Raw genomic sequence first — 21,982 nt, 5'->3', positions numbered from 1 at the left:
AGTGAACCAAATTGGCTGAATGTTAGCATCTATGATGATGGGAAACTCACAAGGAGGCGGAGTAGGATCATCCTACTTCAGCTTTGTCCCTTGCACTCAGGTGTAAGGCTGTCATGGGAATGATCATGGAGCCTCCTTCTCCTGTTAGTTTCTAGGTTTTCCACCACCATTCTCAACTATATGTGGTGGGGCCACAAAGGTTTACTCTGATCATTTGGTTATGGGACTGCTCAAGTCTATCAAAGCCTGCTGCTTTTGATGTTTAACATGCCTCTACTTGTTTACAACTGTAAAACAGTTTACACTTCAGGTGACATTAAGACTCACATGTAGGCCAGACAGGTAATGGATGGCAGGCTCACTTCCCCAAAAGATATTAGTCAACCTGTTGCATGAACCACAAATTACTAGATTTATTGAAGTCATTTTCACAACATAGTGGGATTTGAACTCATGACCTCTAGATTGCTAGTCCAGTACCATAACCACTATGCCACGACACCCATTACCAGAAGAACAATACCTACTGCGTATTTCCAGCATTTTCTGCTTTAGTTTCAGATTTCCAGTTCTTTGTCAACTAAACATTCACTGGTTTCAGAGCGCTGTTGTTCATCTACAACAGATACATTCTTCATAGCAGAGCTTTGTGTTAAGAAGAATTTCCTAGTATCAGTCCTAAATTTGAACCCATGTCCCCTTGTACTACATTCACAATTTAAAATAATATTGCAGATTCACATTTTCCATTCCTATGACTATCTCACACACCACTATAACTATCAACAAACTATCTACAGTAAAATGATTCCATACAGAGGTGTCGATACAGCATCTTCGGCACGACTCTAGAACACCTCTTTGCCAGACTGAAAAGCCCAATATTTTTCCAATTATTCCTCACAATTCAGACTCTTCACACCAACGATTAGCCTCGTAGCTCTTCCCTGCACGGCTTCCACGCCTGAACATCTACCAGAACTGGACAGGTGAGATCAGACTACAACTTCCTCTAACTTATATTCTACTGTTTTGGTTATCACATACTATATTCCTCTTAGCAAGCAGTGAAACAAATTCAGATGTACTAACAATACTGTTGAAACCACATGACAATACCATTTCTGTTCAAATCACAGTTCATCCCATTCATTCCAGTGCAACACTCATCAACAAAGGTTAAAATAATGAAAAATAAATTTAAAGATACACTTCCAACCCAGCAATGTATCTCAGGAGGTAACAAATTTATAATTAGGGTGACTGAATAAGTAAAATCATTTTTTTATTAACTACATGGGATTCCATACTGGTTTGCTGCGGATCAGATTCTCCTCATTCTTTCGTGAAAACCGTAAATCACTAGCCTTGTTTAAGAGCCATTATTATTTATGCTTTGGCTATTATATATTCTAGCTTTGGCTATGACAGATGGCATCGCTGTTTTTGCTACATGACAGGAAAGCTGTCCACTTGAAAACTATGTAAAATTCCAGAGAAGAAAGTTATCTGAACTAAACACAATTCAGGTCCCAGAAAGCACCACCTCACACACACACACATATATGCATATATGCACATACTTTAAACGATTTGAGTGCTGGCTCACTGTAAATCCCTCGGCTACAGCTCCAGGCCGCTCTCGTTACCTGTGACAGCTCGGGGGATGCAACAGTCTCGTTCCCCTCCCAGGTTTCCTGCTCCGCTCGCACCATTCTTGCTATGGAGCTGACGGTGAAACCCCAGGGTCAAGGCCCGCAGAAAGCCACACGACTGACGCTCTTGGTTGCTACTCCTGTCGGGTTCTCTTACCTGGAAATAAAACACGGAAGCCACCGGCCCTTTCACAACAAACACTGGGGCCAACCGAATCGCGCGCGCTTTGTCGGTGAGGTCGACAACGCATGCGCGAGTTCAAACCTGCCGCCTTCCTGACAGCGAGACGTTTACGCTCCTAACGGACGCTCGGGTCCGGCGGCCATTTTGACTCCCAACAGTGACACAAGCGGTAAGTCTCCAATTGGAAATAAAAAAACAGTGACGATCTGGATCGCTTGGTCGATAGCGAAAATAATATTTAATTTGATAAGTTTCCTTTGCCTTTTGTATGATTTGGGTGATATTAGTTGCGCCCTTCTAAGTGGGGGCACTTTTGTTAGATTTTTTTTTAGTTGGTAACACTGGGGCAACTCAGTGATTTCTTCCAGGTCTATTAAAAGAGGCGTCTGTGGAGAGAGAAACTAGAGCTAACGTTTTAAGTTCTTGCATCAGAACTGGGACAAGAGTCTCCAATAAGGATTTCTAACCCTACAGGATTTCCGTAGAACCGTAGAAAAGATACAGCACTGAAGGGGGCCATTCGGCCCATCGTGTCCGCACCATCTCGAAGAACAACCAGGTGCCCATTCTAATCCCACCTTCCAGCACCCGGTCGGTAGCCCAGCAGCTTACAGCACTTTAGGTGCAGGTCCAGGTGCTGGCCTAGCCAGCGACGCCCACATCCCATGAACAAATAAAAAAAAGGTACTTTTTAAAAGAGTTGAGGGTTCTTGCCTCTACCACCAATTCGAGCAGCGAATTCCATACACCCACCACCCTCTGGGTAAAAAAGTTTTTCCTCATGTCCCCTCTAATCCTTCTGCCAATCAACTTAAAATTGTCCTAGAGTTTCCAGGAATTAAAGACTAACCTCCAGGACACTGCTGCGAGCAACCCAGGAGAAAAATCATAGGAGCAATAAAAAATTGTGCTTTTTAAAAAAAAAAATTCTTTGAACTCTTTTGTTCATTAGTTATAAAAATATTGGACATGGGGAGGGGGAAGTTTGTTTGACTAACAGTCAAGAATCATCCCGTCATCAATGCGGAGTCTATTCGCTTTCCAATTGGTGTGGGAAGGTGATCCACGCGAGTATGGAAGTATGGGGCAACCAATGGTGGGAATCTGGGGGGGGGGGGGGGGGCGAGGCGGTTAGAGGCAAGAGGTCGTGATGTCACCTCCAGGAGTATGTTTAACCAGAGCTGGCAACTCTATCTCCAATTTTTAAAAATTATTCGTTCATGGGATGTGGGCGTCCCTGGCAAGGTCAGTATTTATTGCCCTCGAGAAAGTGGTGGTGAGCCGCCTTCTTGAACCACTGCAGTCCGTGTGGTGAAGGTTCTCCCACAGTGCTGTTAGGAAGGGAGTTCCAGGATTGTGACCCAGCGACCATGAAGGAACGGCGATATATTTCCAAGTCGGGATGTTGTGTGACTTTAAGGGGAACGTGCAAGTGGTGTTGTTCCCATGTGCCTGCTGCCCTTGTCCTTCTAGGTGGTAGTGGTCGCAGGTTCGGGAGGTGTTGTCGAAGAAGCCTTGGTGAGTTGCTGCAGTGCATTCAGTGGATGGTGCACACTGCAGCCACGGTGTGCCAATGGTGAAGGGGGTGGATCTTTCGGGTGGTGGATGGGGTGCCAGTCAAGCGGGCAGCTTTGTCCTGGATGGTGTCGAGCATCTTGAGTGTTGTTGGAGCTGCACTCATCCAAGCAAGTGGAGAGTATTCCATCACACTCCTGACTTGTGCCTTGTAGATGGTGGAAAGGCTTTGGGGAGTCAGGAGATGAGTGACTCGCCACAGAATACCCAGCCTCTGACCTGCTCTTGCAGCCACAGTATTTATGTGGCTGGTCCAGTTAAGTTTCTGGTCTGTGGTGACCCCCAGGATGTTGATGGTGGGGGATTCGGCAATGGTAATGCTGTTGAATGTCAAGGGGAGGTGGTTAGACTCTCTCTTGTTGGAGATGGTCGTTGCCTGGCACTTGTCTGTCGCGAATGTTACTTGCCACTTATCAGCCCAAGCCTGGATGTTGTCCGGGTCTTGCCGCATGCGGGCACGGACTGCTTCATTATCTGAGGGGTTGTGAATGGAACTGAACACTGCAATCATCAGCAAACATCCCCATTTCTGACCTTATGATGGAAGCAAGGTCATTGATGAAGCAGCTGAAGATGGTTTGGCCTAGGACACTGCCCTGAGGGACTCCTGCGGCAATGTCCCGGGGCTGAGATGATTGGCCTCCAACAACCACTACCATCTTCCTTTGTGCTAGGTATGACTCCAGCCACTGGAGCGTTTTCCCCCTGATTGCCATTGACTTTAATTTTACTAGGGCTCCTTGGTGCCACACTCGGTCAAATGCTGCCTTGATGTCAAGGGCAGTCACTCTCGCATTACCTCTGGAATACAACTCTTTTGTCCATGTTTGGACCAAGGCTGTAATGAGGTCTGGAGCCGAATGGTGAGTAAGTGCCGCTTGATAGGACTGTCGAGGACACCTTCCATCACTTTGCTGATGGTTGATAGTAGGCTGATGGGGCGGTAATTGGCCGGATTGGATTTGTCCTGCTTTTTGTGGAGAGGACATACCTGGGCAATTTTCCACATTGTCGGGTAGATGTCAGTGTTGTAGCTGTACTGGAACTGTTTGGCTAGATGCGGGCTAGTTCTGGAGCACAAGTCTTCAGCACTACAGCCGGGATGTTGTCGGGGTCCATAGCCTTTGTGTATCCAGTTCACTCAGCCATTTCTTGATATCATGTGGATATCAACTGCATTACCATTGCCGAATCCCCCACCATCAACATCCTGGGGGCCACCATTGACCAGAAACGTAACTGGACCAGCCACATAAATACTGTGGCTACAAGAGCAGGTCAGAGGCTGGGTATTCTGCGGCAAGTGACTCACCTCCTGAATCCCCAGAGCCTTTGCACCATGTACAAGGCACAAGTCAGGACTGTGATGGAATACTCTTCACTTGCCTGGATGAGTGCTGCTCCAACAACACTCAAAAAGCTCAACACCACCCAGGACCTCATCCACCACCCTAAACATTCACTCCCTTCACCACCGGCGCACTGTGGCTGCAGTGTGTACCATCCACATGATGCACTGCAGCAAATCGCCACGGCTTTTTCGACATCACCTCCCAAACCCAGGACCTCTACCGTCTAGAAGGACAAGGGCAGCGGGCACATGGGAACACCACCACCTGCACGTTTCCCTCCAAGTCACATACCATCCCGACTTGGAAATATATCGCTGTTCCTTCATCGTCGCTGGGTCAAAATCCTGGAAATCCCTTCCTAACAGCACTGTGGGAGAACCTTCACCACACGGACTGTAGTGGTTCAAGAAGGCGGCTCACCACCACCTACTCGAGGGCAATTAGGGATGGTCAATAAATGCTGGCCTCGCCAGCGACGCCCACATCCCATGAACGAATTTTTAAAAAATGAAGTTACAGCTTGTGCTGGAATACAATTTCGCTGCTGCTGATGGCCCACAGTGCCTCATGGATGCCCAGTTTTGAAATGCTAGATCTGTTCTGAATCTATCCCATTTAGCACGGTGGCAGTGCCACACAACGCGTTGGATGATGTCCTCAGTGTGAAGACGGGTCTTCGTCTCCACAAGGATAGTGAGGTGGCCACTCCTACCAACATTGTCATGGACAGATGCATCTGCGACAGGTAGATTGGTGAGGACGAGGTCAAGTAGGTTTTCCCCTCGTGTTGGTTCGCTCACCACCTGCCGCAGGCCCAGTCTGGCAGCTATGCCCTTCAGGGCTTGGCCAGCTCCGTCAGTAGTGGTGCTACCGAGCCACTCTTGGTGATGGACATTGAAATCCCCCACCCAGAGTACATTCTGTGCCCTTGCTACCCTCACTGCTTCCTCCAAGTGGTGCTCAACATGGAGGAGGACTGATTCATCAGCTGAGGGAGGACGGTAGGTGGTAATCAGCAGGAGGTTTCCTTGCCCATGTTTGACCTGATGCCATGAGATTTCATGGGTCCTGAGTTGAGGACTCCCATGGCCACTTCCTCCTGACTGTATACCACTGTATCACCACCTCTGGTGGGTCTGTCCTGCCGGTGGGACAGGACATACCCAGGGATCGTGATGGAAGAGTGTGGGACGTTGGCTGTAAGGTATGATTGTGTGAGTATGGCTATGTCAGGCTGTTGCTTAACTGGTCTGTGGGACAGCTCTCCCAATTTTGGCACAAGTCCCCAGATGTTAGTGAGGTGGACTTTGCAGGGTTGACTGGGCTTTGTTTGCCTTTCTCGTGTTTGGTGCCTCGTGGTCTGATGCCGGGTGGTCCGTCCGGTTTTATTCTTATTATGACTTTCGTAGCGAGCTTGTACAACTGAGTGGCTTGCTCGACCATTTCAGAGGGCGATTAAGAATCAACCGCATTGCTGTGGGTCTGGAGTCACATATAGGCCAGACCGGGAAAGGACGGCAGGTTTCCTTCCCTAAAGGATATTAGTGAACCAGATGGGTTTTTATGACAATCCGGTCGTTTCATGGCCACCATTACAGATACTAGTTTTTTTATTGCAGATTTTATTTAATTAATTGTATTTAAATTCCCCAGCTGCCGTGGCGGGATTTGAACTCATGACTCCGGATTATTAGTCCAGGCCTAGGTTCTGAAATTGTTCATAGAATCATAGAAAGGTTATAGCATGGATGGAGGCCATTTGGCCCATCGAGTCTGCGCCAGCTCTATGCAAAAGCAATCTAGCTAGTCCCACTCCCCCGCCCTTTCCCCGTAGCCCTGCAAATTTTTTCCTTTCAAGTACTTATCCAGTTCCCTTTTGAAGACCATGATTGAATCTGCTCCACCACCCCCTAGAATCATAGAAGTTTACAACATGGAAACAGGCCCTTCGGCCCAACATGTCCATGTCGCCCAGTTTATACCACTAAGCTAGTCCCAGTTGCCTGCACTTGGCCCATATCCCTCTATACCCATCTTACCCATGTAACTGTCCAAATGCTTTTGAAAAGACAAAATTGTACCCGCCTCTACTACTGCCTCTGGCAGCTCGTTCCAGACACTCACCACCCTTTGAGTGAAAAAATTGCCCCTCTGGACCCTTTTGTATCTCTCCCCTCTCACCTTAAATCTATGCCCCCTCGTTATAGACTCCCCTACCTTTGGGAAAAGATTTTGACTATCTACCTTATCTATGCCCCTCATTATTTTATAGACTTCTATAAGATCACCCCTTAACCTCCTACTCTCCAGGGAAAAAAGTCTCAGTCTATCCAACCTCTCCCTATAAGTCAAACTCGGGCAGTGCATTCCAGATCTTAACCACTCGCTGTGTTAAAAAAAAAAGTTTTTCCTCATGTTACCTTTGGTTCTTTAGCCAATCACCTTAAATCTATGTCCTCTGGCCTAAGACCCTGTAATTACACGCAGGGTACTCGAGTATCTTTACATCCCACTGAAACTTTCAAAAGGCATTTGATAAAGGGCCGCACAAGATTCTGGCCCATGGAATAAAGGGGGCAGTAGCAACGTGGATACAGAATTTGCTAAGGGACAGGAAACAGAGAGTAGTGGTGAACAGTTGCTTTTTGGACTGGAGGGAGGTGTACAGTGGTGTTCCCCAGGGGTCAGTGCTGGGACCACTGCTTTTCTTGAGATATATATGACTTGGATTTGGGTGCATATGGCACAATTTCAAAATTTGCAGATGACACAAAACTTGGAAGGGTAGTGATCAATGAGGAAGATAGTGATAGACTTCAAGAGGATATAGACAGGCTGGTGGCATGGGCGGACACGTGGCAGATGAAATTTAATGCAACCCCAGCTTCTCCAGTCTATCCACGTAACTAAAGTCCCTCATCCCTGGAATCGTTCTAGTAAATCTCTTCTGCACCCTCTTTAAGGCCTTCACATCTTTCCTAAAGTGTGGTGCCCAGAACTGGACACAATACTCCAGTTGTGGCTGCACCAGTGTTTTATAAAGGTTCATCATGACTTCCATACTTTTGTACTGTATCCCTCTATTTTTAAAGCCCAGGATCCCATATGCTTTTTTAAGCACTTTCTCAACCTGCTCTGCCACCTTCAACGATTTGTGCACATAAACCCCCAGATCCCTCTGTTCCTGTACCCATTTTAGAGTTGTGCCCTCTCGTTTATATTGCCTCTCTTTGTTCTTCCTACCAAAATGTATCACTTCGCATTTTTCTGCGATAAATTTCATCTGGCACTGTGCCCGGGAATTCCTTGATTTTACTCAAGGTGTCAGCCTCTGAGTCAGAAGGTCATGGGTTGAAGTCCCACTCCAGAGACTTGAGCACATAATCTAGGCTGACAGTGCAGTGCAGTACTGAGGGAGGGCTGCACTGTTGGAGATGCCGTCTTTCAGATGAGATGTTAACCCCATCTGCCCTCTCGCGGATGTAAACGATCTCATGGCACTGTTCGAAATACTGCAGGGGAGTTCTCCCAGGTGTCCCTAACACATATCTATCCCTCAACCAACATCACTAAAACAGATTATCTGGTCATTAAATAAAAACAGAAAATGCTGGAAACACTCAGCAGGTCAGACAACATCTGTGGAGAGAGAAACAGCTAACTTTTCAGGTCAATGATCTTTAATCAGAACCGGAAGATGTTAGAGGTGGACAGCTTCTAAGCAAACGCCGAGCCAGGAAAAGGGAGATGAGGGGGAAGCCGGAAGCGCACCGCCCACCATTTTGGATTCATCTTCTCCGTAGCTGTACAGAGCGGAGGCCAGAACTATTTATTCTATTCAATGAATAACTTATGTAAATAAGTGACATGCTTGTTGGAGGACCTTTTTTCTGATTTCGGTATGCCCCAGCACCAGATGCGGCATGTGATAAACTCACCCAGCAACTCATGGTGCTAACAGGCAGGAAGGACCCTTCACCAATGCTATTTAAAAGGATCATGCAGTACTTACAGGTTGTAAACAATTTTACAACACCAAGTTATAGTCCAGCAATTTTATTTTAAATTCACAAGCTTTCGGAGACTTCCTCCTTCCTCACGTAAATGTTCAGGAGCTCCTTGAAGCCTACGCATTTATACATATAGAACAATACATGGTGTTTACAGAATGCCCCTGCAACTGCCCGTTGCCAAGGCAATCACCGTGTTCAGACAGAGAGGTGTCACATGCAGAACCCCCGAATACACATTCAACAAAAAAACAAACAGGAAAAAAAACAGAGAGAGGCAGAAACATCCGGAAGGCAGAGAAAGCCAGCAAATGACCCATTATATTAAAAACAGATAACATTTGTTCGCTGGTGGGGTAACGTGTAGCGTGACATGAACCCAAGATCCCGGTTGAGGCCGTCCTCATGGGTGCGGAACTTGGCTATCAATTTCTGCTCGACGATTTTGCGTTGTCGTGTGTCTCGAAGGCCACCTTGGAGTACGCTTACCCGAAGGTCGGTGGATGAATGTCCATGACTGCTGAAGTGTTCCCCGACTGGGAGGGAACCCTCCTGTTTGGCGATTGTTGCGCGGTGTCCGTTCATCCGTTGTCGCAGCGTCTGCATGGTCTCGCCAATGTACCATGCTCTGGGGCATCCTTTCCTGCAACGTATGAGGTAGACAACGTTGGCCGAGTCACAGGAGTATGAACCATGCACCTGGTGGGTGGTGTCCTCTCGTGTGATGGTGGTATCTGTGTCGATGATCTGGCATGTCTTGCAGAGGTTACCGTGGCAGGGTTGTGTGGTGTCGTGGACGCTGTTCTCTTGAAAGCTAGGTAATTTGCTGCGAACGATGGTCTGTTTGAGGTTGGGTGGCTGTTTAAAGGCGAGTAGTGGAGGTGTGGGGATGGCCATAGCGAGGTGTTTGTCCTCATTGATGACATGTTGAAGGCTGCGGAGAACATGGCGTAGTTTCTCCGCTCCGGGGAAGTACTGGACGACAAAGGGTACTCTGTTGGTTGCGTCCCGTGTTAGTCTCCTGAGGAGGTCTATGCGATTTTTTGCTGTGGCCCGTCGGAACTGTCGATCGATGAGTCGAGCGTCATATCCCGTTCTTACTAGGGCGTCTTTCAGCGTCTGTAGGTGTCCATCGCGTTCCTCCTCGTCTGAGCAGACCCTGTGTATTCGCAGGGCCTGTCCATAGGGGATGGCCTCTTTGACGTGGTTAGGGTGGAAGCTGGAAAAGTGGAGCATCGTGAGGTTGTCCGTGGGCTTGCGGTAGAGTGAGGTGCTGAGGTGCCCGTCTTTGATGGAGATTCGTGTGTCCAAGAAAGAAACTGATTCTGAGGAGTAGTCCATGGTGAGCTTGATGGTGGGATGGAACTTGTTGATGTTATCGTGTAGTCTCTTTAGTGATTCCTTGCCGTGGGTCCATAGAAAGAAAATGTCGTCGATGTATCTGGTGTATAGTGTTGGTTGGAGGTCTTGTGCAGTGAAGAAGTCCTGCTCGAACTTGTGCATGAAAATGTTGGCGTATTGGGGTGCGAATTTGGTCCCCATGGCTGTTCCGTGTGTTTGGGTAAAGAACTGGTTATCGAAGGTGAAGACATTGTGATCCAGGATGAAGCGGATGAGTTGTAGGATGGCTTCCGGAGATTGGCTGTTGTTGGTGTTGAGTATTGATGCTGTCGCAGCGATGCCGTCATCGCGGGGGATACTGGTGTATAGTGCCGAGACGTCCATCGTGGTGAGAAGTGTTCCGTTCATCCGTTGTCGCAGCGTCTGCATGGTCTCGCCAATGTACCATGCTCTGGGGCATCCTTTCCTGCAACGTATGAGGTAGACAACGTTGGCCGAGTCACAGGAGTATGAACCATGCACCCCACACCTCCACTACTCGCCTTTAAACAGCCACCCAACCTCAAACAGACCATCGTTCGCAGCAAATTACCTAGCTTTCAAGAGAACAGCGTCCACGACACCACACAACCCTGCCACGGTAACCTCTGCAAGACATGCCAGATCATCGACACAGATACCACCATCACACGAGAGGACACCACCCACCAGGTGCATGGTTCATACTCCTGTGACTCGGCCAACGTTGTCTACCTCATACGTTGCAGGAAAGGATGCCCCAGAGCATGGTACATTGGCGAGACCATGCAGACGCTGCGACAACGGATGAACGGACACCGCGCAACAATCACCAAACAGGAGGGTTCCCTCCCAGTCGGGGAACACTTCAGCAGTCATGGACATTCATCCACTGACCTTCGGGTAAGCGTACTCCAAGGCGGCCTTCGAGACACACGACAACGCAAAATCGTCGAGCAGAAATTGATAGCCAAGTTCCGCACCCATGAGGACGGCCTCAACCGGGATCTTGGGTTCATGTCACGCTACACGTTACCCCACCAGCGAACAAATGTTATCTGTTTTTAATATAATGGGTCATTTGCTGGCTTTCTCTGCCTTCCGGATGTTTCTGCCTCTCTCTGGTTTTTTCCTGTTTGTTTTTTTGTTGAATGTGTATTCGGGGGTTCTGCAGGTGACACCTCTCTGTCTGAACACGGTGATTGCCTTGGCAACGGGCAGTTGCAGGGGCATTCTGTCCTAGGGTCTTGAGGGAAGTGGCAGTAGGGATTGTGGATGCTTTGGTGATAGTTTTCCAAAATTCCCTGGACTCAGGAGAGGTCCCGGCAGATTGGAAAACTGCTAATGTAACACCATTATTTAAAAAGGGTAGTAGGCAGAAGGCTGGAAATTATAGGCCAGTTAGCTTAACATCTGTGGTGGGTAAAATTTTGGAGTCTATTATTAAGGAGACAGTAACGGAACATTTAGATAAGCATAATTTAATAGGACAAAGTCAGCATGGCTTTATGAAGGGGAAGTCATGTCTGACAAATTTGCTTGAGTTCTTCGAGGATATAACGTATAGGGTGGATAAAGGGGAACCAGTGGACATAGTGTATTTAGACTTCCAGAAGGCATTCGACAAGGTGCCACATAAAAGATTATTACTTAAGATAAAAAATCACGGGATTGGGGGTAATATTCTGGCATGGGTGGAGGATTGGTTATCGAACAGGAAGCAGAGAGTTGGGATAAATGGTTCATTTTCGGACTGGCAACCAGTAACCAGTGGTGTTCCACAGGGGTCGGTGCTGGGTCTCCAACTCTTTACAATCTATATTAACGATTTGGAGGAGGGGACCGAGTGCAACATATCAAAATTTGCAGATGATACAAAGATGGGAGGGAAAGTAGAGAGTGAGGAGGACATAAAAAACCTGCAAGGGGATATAGACAGGCTGGGTGAGTGGGCGGAGATTTGGCAGATGCAATATAATATTGGAAAATGTGAGGTTATGCACTTTGGCAGGAAAAATCAGAGAGCAAGTTATTTTCTTAATGGCGAGAGACTGGAAAGTACTGCAGTACAAAGGGATCTGGGGGTCCTAGTGCAAGAAAATCAAAAAGTTAGTATGCAGGTGCAGCAGGTGATCAAGAAAGCCAACGGAATGTTGGCTTTTATTGCTAGGGGGATAGAATATAAAAACAAGGAGGTATTGCTGCAGTTATATAAGGTATTGGTGAGACCGCACCTGGAATACTGCATACAGTTTTGGTGTCCACACTTAAGAAAAGACATACTTGCTCTCGAGGCAGTACAAAGAAGGTTCACTCGGTTAATCCCGGGGATGAGGGGGTGGACATATGAGGAGAGGTTGAGTAGATTGGGACTCTACTCATTGGAGTTCAGAAGAATGAGAGGCGATCTTATTGAAACATATAAGATTGTGAAGGGGCTTGATCGGGTGGATGCAGTAAGGATGTTCCCAAAGATGGGTGAAACTAGAACTAGGGGGCATAATCTTAGAATAAGGGGCTGCTCTTTCAAAACTGAGATGAGGAGAAACTTCTTCACTCAGAGGGTGGTAGGTCTGTGGAATTTGCTGCCCCAGGAAGCTGTGGAAGCTACATCATTAGATAAATTTAAAACAGAAATAGACAGTTTCCTAGAAGTAAAGGGAATTAGGGGTTATGGGGAGCGGGCAGGAAATTGGACATGAAGCTGAGTTCGGATCGGTCAATGCCCTGTGGGTGGCGGAGAGGGCCCAGGGGCTATGTGGCCGGGTCCTGCTCCGACTTCTTGTGTTCTTTAGATTTGTGGTTGGGATCAGATCAGCCATGATCTTATTGAATGGCGGAGCAGGCTCGAGGGGCCGATTGGCCTACTCCTGCTCCAATTTCTTATGTTCTTATGTTCTTAATGCGTCGGCTTCAAGGAGCTCCTGAACATTTACCTGAGGAAGGAGGAAGTCTCCGAAAGCTTGTGAATTTAAAATAAAATTGCTGGACTATAACTTGGTGTTGTAAAATTGTTTACAATTGTCAACCCCAGTCCATCACCGGCATCTCCACATCATACTTACAGGTTAATAGCTGATTTGTTATTTCAGGCTGCTGGTTAACTTCTGGGTGTTTTTTGGCCTGTTTTCTGACTGGAAAGTTAAGTTTGACTGCTAGGAAGGAGATTTTGCTAGTGTTTCACTGTTTTTGGCTGCCTTATTATCAGTTTGACTGCATTCTTGGGTGTGCTCTCCTGGCCGGCCTCCCATCTTGCACCCTCTGTAAACTTGAGCTCACTGAAAACTCTGTGCCCTTATCCTAACCTGCACCAAGTCCCGTTCACCCATCTGACCTACATTGGCTCCCAGTCCAGCAATGCCTTGATTTTAAAATTCTCATCCTTGTTTTCAAATCCCTCCATGGTAACGCCCTTCCCTATCTCTGTAACCTCCTCCACCTCTACAACCCTTCAAGATCTCTGCGCTTCTTCAATTCTGGCCTCTCCTGCATCCCTGATTTTAAGTGCTCCACCATTCGTGGCTGAGTCTTCAGCTGCGTCGGCCCTAAGCTCTGGAATTCCCTCACTAAATCTCTCTGCCTCTACCTCTCTCTTCTTTTTAAGATGGTTCTTAAAACCTATCTCTTTGACAATGTTTTTGGTCACCTGTCCTAATATCTCCTTATGTGGCTCGGTGTCAAATTTTGTTTGATAACGCTCCTGTGAAGTGCCTTAGGATATTTTACTATGTTAAAGGCACTATATAAATGCAAGTTGTTATTGCCTGGCAGGTCTATCTTTGGGACTGGAGGATGAAGGGGAGCAACAAGAAAGACAGCAGGGAGCAAGTGAAGTGGGAGGAGAAGGAGGGCACTGCACAGGAGGTCATATCCACATGGAGCACTTCTACATGAACTTCACTGAGGAGCAATGTATGAGACACCTTCGCTTTATGAAGGAGGCTGTCACTGTGCTATGTCAACTGCTGCAGCCACAACACGAGCCTTGCACCAGGGCATGGATAGCGCTCCCTGTGGCTGTCAAGGTCACTGTGGCCCTTAACTTGTATGCCAAGGTCTCCTTTCAGGCTGCAACAGATGACATCAGTGACATATCCCAGTTCGCAGTCCACGGCTATATCAGGAGGTCACCCAGGCTCTCTGCACCAGGAAGAACATTTACATCTCATTCCCCATGGATAGAATGAAGCAGGATGTAAGAGCACAGGGCTCCACCTGTATTACAGGCTTCCCCAGAATGCAAGGTGCCATAGACTGCACCCATATTGCCTTGTGTGCTCCACATCACCAGCCTGACATCTTTATCAATCGAAAGGGATTCCACTCCATCAATGTACAGCTGGTTTGGAATTACAAGCGGTGCGTTATGCAGGTCTGTGCCCGGTTTCCTGGCAGCAATTATGACTCATTCATCCTGCTTCAGTCCTATATGCCGCCTTTATTCCAGACAGGCCATCAAGTTACAGGTTGGCTACTGGGCGAAGAGCTATCCCCTCCAGGCATGGCTCATGACACCTATCAGGAATGTGGACACATCTGCAGAACTGGCCTAAAATGAGAACCATGCGACCACCCTGAAATGTGATCGAACAAATAATTTGCATGCTCAAGCAGTGCTTCCATTGACTGGTTCCGCAGGAGCTTTGTAGTATACCCCTGAGCGGGTATCCAGATTTTGTAGTCATCTGCTGCATGCTCCATAACTTTGCCATCATGAGGGACCAGCCCTTACCACCAACTGGGCAGCAAGAACTGCAGGAAAAGCAGGAGCAAGACGAGGAGAAGGAGCTTGAAGAGGAGGAAGAGCAAGAGAGGCATCGACCTCCAGTGCCCCTACCTGCCAGACAGCAGCTCATCAGACAGCATTTCACCTAAACCATCCCTCCCATCCCCAATACACCAACAGTCCCGCAATCCTTATTTCATTTGAGCCTTATGGATCTTGCCCTCACTTCACTACAAATATAAACACGAACACCAAATGTAGAACAAAAAATAAATTTATCAAACAACTCAATTCTATATGTGTCTAACGGTTAATAGAAATAATTATGAATTAACCTTGTGCAAACCCTTAGTGCCTGTCTTGTGTGCTTGCTTTCCTATCCTAGTCCTCCTATAGAATGTTTCTCTAGTGGCTACAGCTTGGGAGGTGGAAGGCTACTGAGCTTTCATTTGGGACACTTCAAATGGCCATGGTGGGTGACCTCGAGCAGCTGTGGGCCTTGAGAGCCCAGCTATAGACTGCAGTCTGGCTGAGTTGGCTGTGTGGCACTAACAAGCATGCTGTTGTCTGGGTAGAGCACTGCAGGTGCCTCTCCCATGGAGCCAAAGCCACTCTCCTGAGACTGCACCTCAGCAATCCTGTGGCTTTGCGCAAGAACAGAGTGCAGGATTGATGTGACACTCTAAGCTGCTGTCAACAGTGACCCACCAAAGCAAAGACGGCAGCCGCCTGAGCTTCCATGGCAGATGTCTTCCATGTATAGAGATATTGAGCATGATTTTAACTTAGAGCCGGGAAACCAGCCCGTCCCTAGATATTTGGGTGGGGAATCCTGAAGCCAAATGAGTGTCACAATCTGTGATGGCAACTCAATTGAAGGTGAGTATTTGTGCTTCTGGGTTTCCCACTCGCTAGACAGCCAGATTGACAGGGTGGCTGCCTGTAGGAAGGGAAAGGAGCTGCGAATCAGAGGTGGGGGAGGGAGGGGGAGAGAGATCGTAGGCCCTGGAACAAATTGGAGGTGGGAGTTTTGGATGACATCGGCGGGGGGGGGGGGGTCAGCTGATCGCGGCCAGGTGAGCTTGTTGGGCCTGGAAGAAGCACTCCTGCTCCTCCAGGCCCACAAGCAGTGCAATTAAGGCACTCACCTCATGGATCCAGCCCTTCCTGCCTGCTTTCACCTCATGTGAATCGGAAGCAATGGGAAACCTGAACATATAAGGTTAAATTCATTTTACTTTTATAATACACAAAAAAATTAAGTACCTCAACTATTTAAATGAGGTACATTGCCCCTTTAAGTATCAGCCCGCCAGCTTTAAGTGGGGGTGGGACTTCTGAGTCTGTTGTGTGCATGCATCCAAATGTACCTGGGTCAAACCTAGAAGTGGGTGCATTTGAGCTGGGATGCGGTCCCACTCCAAAAAAGCTATTATTTTAATCTCCCACCCGCCCCCAACTCATCCGTTCTTGGGGGTTAAAATTACCCCTATTGTTCCTAATTCTTATCTTGGATATGTACTGGGTATGGAGGTATTATTCTTAGTATAGGGATGATCTCATGCACTAGACAAGGGATAGTCACAACACACAAAAGGCTGCCTTTATAGCAGACCTTGAAGCTGATAACATACCCCTTTTCCCATGAAAGCAACAAGTTTGCAGTTTTCTAAAAGCTTCGTTTTCAGTTTTAAGTTATAAACACATCTATGAGCCTATGCTGCCCTCAGTTAGCCCGTTTCCCAAAGCATGCTGGATAACGGTACTGGATTCCTTTCTCACAGGTTGCGATTGTGGTGAGTGTGTGAGTCTGATAAGGAGATGTAGTGAAGTATGGTACAATGATTGTAGGAGAGTGAAGGGAAGCAGGGGAGGGGAGTATTGTGAGCAGTGAGGCTGGAGGTGGTGGAGATTTAAGCAGAGAGCAGTTGTTACTTTGACAACTCTGGTGAAGCCATTGAACTTCTTTAGGCATTGCAGCCATATCTTTGGAGCTAAACTCCTGGCATTGACCTCTTCTGTGATGTTTTCCCATTGGCAGCGGAGATGTTGCCCAGAGGGCTTTCTGCCCCTTGGGGAAAAGAGGATCACCCTCCTTTTGTCCACTTCCTGCACCAGGGCCTCCGAGGCAGCATTGGAAAATCTTGGTGCTCTTTCAGTACTTGCTGCAGCCATTTCTGTGTTGAGAATTGTTACCCTGGTGACTGCAGCCAGATGCACCTCCCCTTTAAGAGGTACTGGCTATCTTTGCAACTTCAAAGATGCCCGATATTCAGCCCTTCAAACAGGCGTGCAGCCATTGAATCGCGCGGGTAGCACTAGCTGCCCACCTCAATCAAGATAATGAGCAGGCAGCACGAATATTACGTGCTGCCTGGGATGACGTTTACAGGAACATGCAGTTGGAACCCCACCCCCTGCGCTCCTGTTTTTCGGCATGATCAAATTTGTAGGCCTGCTTATTTTGATTTTCAAGAGGCTTTTGCCAAGGTGCCACACAAAAGGCTAAAAAATAAGGATAAGTTCTTTGGGATTGGTGGGCAATTTTTGGGTTGGATAAAGAATTACTTGTATTTTTGTATACAGAGTTAGTTATTGATGGTAGTGATACTGCATGGGAACTGGTTACTGGTGGAGTCCCATAGGGACCGATGTTAAGGCTGTTGCTTTTCACCATCTTTATCAATGATCTAGATGAAGGCATTTGAGGAACCATTTACAGATGATACAAAGACATGTGCAGCAGTAAGGACCTTGGATGAGAAAATAGATTGCAGGCAGAGCTACGTGGTTTGTGGAAATAGACTTGTAAAATCTCATGGCATCAGGTCAAACGTGGGCAAGGAAACCTCCTGCTGATTATTACCTACTGTCCTCCCTCAGCTGATGAATCAGTCCTCCTCCATGTTGAGCACCACTTGGAGGAAGCACTGAGGGTAGCGAGGGCACAGAATATACTCTGGGTGGGGGACTTCACTGTCCGTCACCAAGAGTGGCTTGGTAGCACCACAACTGACCGAGTCCTGAAGGACGTAGCTGTCAGACTGGGCCTGCGGCAGGTGGTGAGCGAACCAACACTGAGGGATAAACCTACTTGACCTCGTCCTCACCAATCTATCTGTCGCAGATACATCTGTACATGATGTGGAGATGCCGGTGATGGACTGGGGTTGACAATTGTAAACAATTTTACAACACCAAGTTATAGTCCAGCAATTTTATTTTAAATTCACAAGCTTTCGGAGGCTTCCTCCTTCGTCAGGTGAACGATGTGAAAATGAAATCCTCGAAATGAAATCGCATTTATAATTCACAGAACAATGCTTGGTGAGTACAGACAGTTTTTTCAACTGCCCGTTGCCAAGGCAATCAGTGTGCAGACAGACAGGTGTTACCTGCCAGGTCTGTTCACCTGACGAAGGAGGAAGCCTCCGAAAGCTTGTGAATTTAAAATAAAATTGCTGGACTATAACTTGGTGTTGTAAAATTGTTTACATCTGTACATGACAGTATTGGTAGGAGTGACCACTACATTGTCCGAGTGGAGACGAAGCCCCATCTTCAGACTGAGGACAACATCCAACGTGTCGTGTGGCACCATCACTGTGCGAAAAGGGATAGATTCAGAACAGATCGAGCAACTCAAAACTGGGCATCCATGAGGCGCTGTGGGCCATCAGCAGCAGCAGAATTGTATTCCAGTACAATCTGTAACCTCATGGCCTGGCATATTCCTCACCCTACCATTACCAACAAGCCAGGGGATCAACTCTGGTTCATGGAGGAGTGTAGAAGAGCATGCCAGGAGCAGCACGAGACGTACCTAAAAATGAGGTGCCAACCTGGTGAAGCTACAACACAGGACTACATGCATGATAAACAGAGGAAGCAACATGCTACAGACAGAGCTAAGCGATTCCACAACCAACAGATCAGATCAAAGCTCTGCAGTTCTGCCACATCCAGTCATGAATGGTGGTGAACAATTAAACAACTAACGGGAGGAGGAGGAGGATCTGTAAACATCCCCATCCTCAATCATGGCGGAGTCCAGCACGTGAGTGCAAAAGACAAGGCTGAAGCGTTTGCAACCATCTTCAGCCAGAAGTGCCGAGTGGATGATCCATTTCGGCCTCCTTCCGATATCCCCACTATCACAGAAACCAGTCTTCAGCCAATTCGATTCACTCCACGTGATATCAAGAAACGACTGAGTGCACTGGATACAGCAAAGGCTATGGGCCCCGACAACATCCCGGCTGTTGTGCTGAAGACTTGTGCTCCAGAACGAGCCGTGCCTCTAGCCAAACTGTTCCAGTACAGCTACAAAGCACTGGCATCTATCAGACAATGTGGAAAATTGCCCAGATATCACCTGTCCACAAAAAGCAGGACAAATCCAATCCAGCCAATTACCGCCCCATCAGTCTACTCTCAATCATCAGCAAAGTGATGGAAGGTGTCGTCAACAGTGCTATCAAGCGGCACCTACTCACCAGTAACCTGCTCACTGATGCTCAGTCTGAGTTCCGCCAGGACCACTCAGCTCCAGACCTCATTACAGCCTTGGTCCAAACATGGACAAAAGAGCTGAATTCCAGAGGTGAGGTGAGAGTGACTGCCCTTGACATCAAGGCAGCATTTGACCGAGTGTGGCACCAAGGAGCCCTAGTAAAATTGAAGTCAATGGGAATCAGGGGGAAAACTCTCCAGTGGCTGGAGTCATACCTTGCACAAAAGAAGATGGTAGTGGTTATTGGAGGCCAATCATTTCAGCCTCAGGACATTGCAGCAGGAGTTCCTCAAGGCAGTGTCCAACCATCTTCAGCTGCTTCATCAATGACATTCCCTCCATCATCAGGTCAGAAATGGGGATGTTCGCTGATGATTGCACAGTGTTCAGTTCCATTCGCAACCCCTCAAATAATGAAGCAGTCCGTGCCTGCATGCAGCAAGATCTGGACAACATCCAGGCTTGGGCTGATCAATGGCAAGTAACATTCGCGACAGTCAAGTGCCAGGCAATGACCATCTCCAACAAGAGAGAGTCTAACCACCTCCCCTTGACATTCAACGGCATTACCATCGGCGAATCCCCCACCATCAACATTCGAGGGGTCACCATTGACCAGAAACTTAACTGGACCAGCCATATAAATACTGTGGCTACAAGAGCAGGTCAGAGGCTGGTTATTCTGCGGTGAGTGACTCACCTCCTGACTCCCGAAAGCCTTTCTACCATCTACAAGGCACAAGTCAGGAGAGTGATGGAATACTCTCCACTTGCCTGGATGAGTGCAGCTACAACAACACTCAAGAAACTCGACACCATCCAGGACAAAGCAGCTCGCTTGATTGGCACCCCATCCACCACCCTAAACATTCACTTCCTTCAGCACCGGCGCACTGTGGCTGCAGTGTGTACCATCCACAGGATGCACTGCAGCAACTCGCCAAGGCTTCTTCGACAGCACCTCCCAAACCTGCGACCTCTACGACCTAGAAGGACAAGGGCAGCAGGCACATGGGAACAACATCCCCTGCACGTTCCCCTCCAAGTCACACACTATCCCGACTTGGAAATATATCGCCGTTCCTTCATCGTCGCCGGATCAAAATCCTGGAACTCCCTACCTAACAGCACTGTGTTAGAGCCTTCACCACACAGATTGCAGCGGTTCAAGAAGGCGGCTCACCACCACCTTCTCAAGGGCAATTAGGGATGGGGAATAGATGCTGGCCTTGCTAGCGACGCCCATATCCCATGAACGAATAAAATAAAATAATTGTTTAAGCCCTGGGTTACGCTATCATATGATTAGATATTGGTCAGTATGGATATACTCCTGAACATAAGCTGCTTGGACTACTTAAAGGAATAACCAGTACCCAAAGGAACATCTCAGGCAGACTCTAAATATGTAACAGTGCTCTAAATACACTGTGCTGTTAGACAGACAGTAACTTACTCAAAATGAACTCAAATACACTTCAACCTTTTAAAAAATTCCTGTATACACCCTATATGAAGACAAATGTAGGTCCCTTACAGTCAGAAATGGGGGAAATTATAATGGGGAACAAAGAAATGGCAGAACAATTAAACACATACTTTGGTTCTGACTTCACAAAGGAAGACACAAATAACCTGCTGGAAATGTTAGGGAACCAAGGGTCTAGTGAAAGGGAGGAACTGAAGGAAACCAGTATTAGTAAAAAAATAGTGCTCGGGAAATTAATGGGGCTAAAGGCTGACAAATCCCCAACGCCTGATAATCTACATCCCAGAGTACTAAAGGAAGTGGCCCTGGAAAGAGTGGATGCATTGGTGATCATCTTCCAAAATTCTATAGACTCTGGAATGGTTCCTACAGATTGGAGGGTGGCAAATGTAACCCCACTATTTAAAAAAAGGAGGGAGAGAAAAAACAGGGAATTACGGACCAGTTAGCCTGACATCAGTAGTGGGGAAAATGCTAGAGTCTATTATAAAAGATGTGATAATAGAACACTTGGAGGGCATTAATGGGATTGGACAAAGTCAGCATGGGTTTATGAAAGGGAAATCATACTTAACAAATCTACTGGAGTTTTTTGAGGATGTAACTAGTAGAATAGATAGGGGAGAACCAGTGGATGTGGTGTATTTGGATTTTCAGAAGGCTTTTGATAAGGTCCCACACAAGAGGTTAGTGTGTAAAATTAAAGCACATGGGATTGGGGGGAATATACTGGCATGGATTGAGAATTGGTTGACAGACAGGAAACAGAGAGTAGGAATAAACGGGTCTTTTTCCGGGTGGCAGGCAGTGACTAGTGGGGTACCGCAGGGATCAGTGCTTGGGCCCCAGCTATTCACAATATATATCAATGATTTGGATGAGGGAACTAAATGTAACATTTCCAAGTTTGCAGATGACACAAAGCTGGGGTGGAATGTGAGCTGTGAGGAGGATGCAAAGAGGCTCCAATGCGATTTAGACAAGTTGGGTGAGTGGGCAAGAACATGGCAGATGCAGTATAACGTGGATAAATGTGAGGTTATCCACTTTGGTTGTAAAAACAGAAAGGCAGATTATTATCTGAATGGTGATAGATTGGGAAAAGGGGAGGTGCAACGA

The 21,982-nt window shown here is 47.3% G+C and overlaps 1 protein-coding gene and 1 long non-coding RNA gene across 5 annotated transcripts in view; one reads left to right on the top strand and one right to left on the bottom strand.

Moving 5' to 3' along the window:
- The window catches only part of ncapg2 (non-SMC condensin II complex, subunit G2), a 108,098-nt gene extending 106,228 nt beyond the window's left edge, over positions 1–1,870 (bottom strand). For 2 of the 4 annotated variants that reach the window (XM_068008087.1, XM_068008110.1), the window contains exon 1: positions 1,584–1,870. The gene's annotated coding sequence lies outside the window, so the exon portion shown is untranslated. The remainder of the gene's footprint in view (positions 1–1,583) is intronic. The other 2 variants (XM_068008093.1, XM_068008102.1) reach the window with 2 other exon arrangements.
- Positions 1,840–15,152, top strand: LOC137344875 (uncharacterized). The gene is made up of 2 exons (XR_010968484.1): positions 1,840–2,008; positions 13,907–15,152. It is a non-coding gene; the product is annotated as an uncharacterized lncRNA (long non-coding RNA).
- The last annotated feature ends 6,830 nt before the right edge of the window (positions 15,153–21,982 follow it).

This window comes from Heptranchias perlo, chromosome 2, assembly GCF_035084215.1.
Source record: "Heptranchias perlo isolate sHepPer1 chromosome 2, sHepPer1.hap1, whole genome shotgun sequence".
NCBI lineage: Eukaryota > Metazoa > Chordata > Chondrichthyes > Hexanchiformes > Hexanchidae > Heptranchias > Heptranchias perlo.
This window is presented reverse-complemented; position numbering and strand designations above follow the sequence as displayed.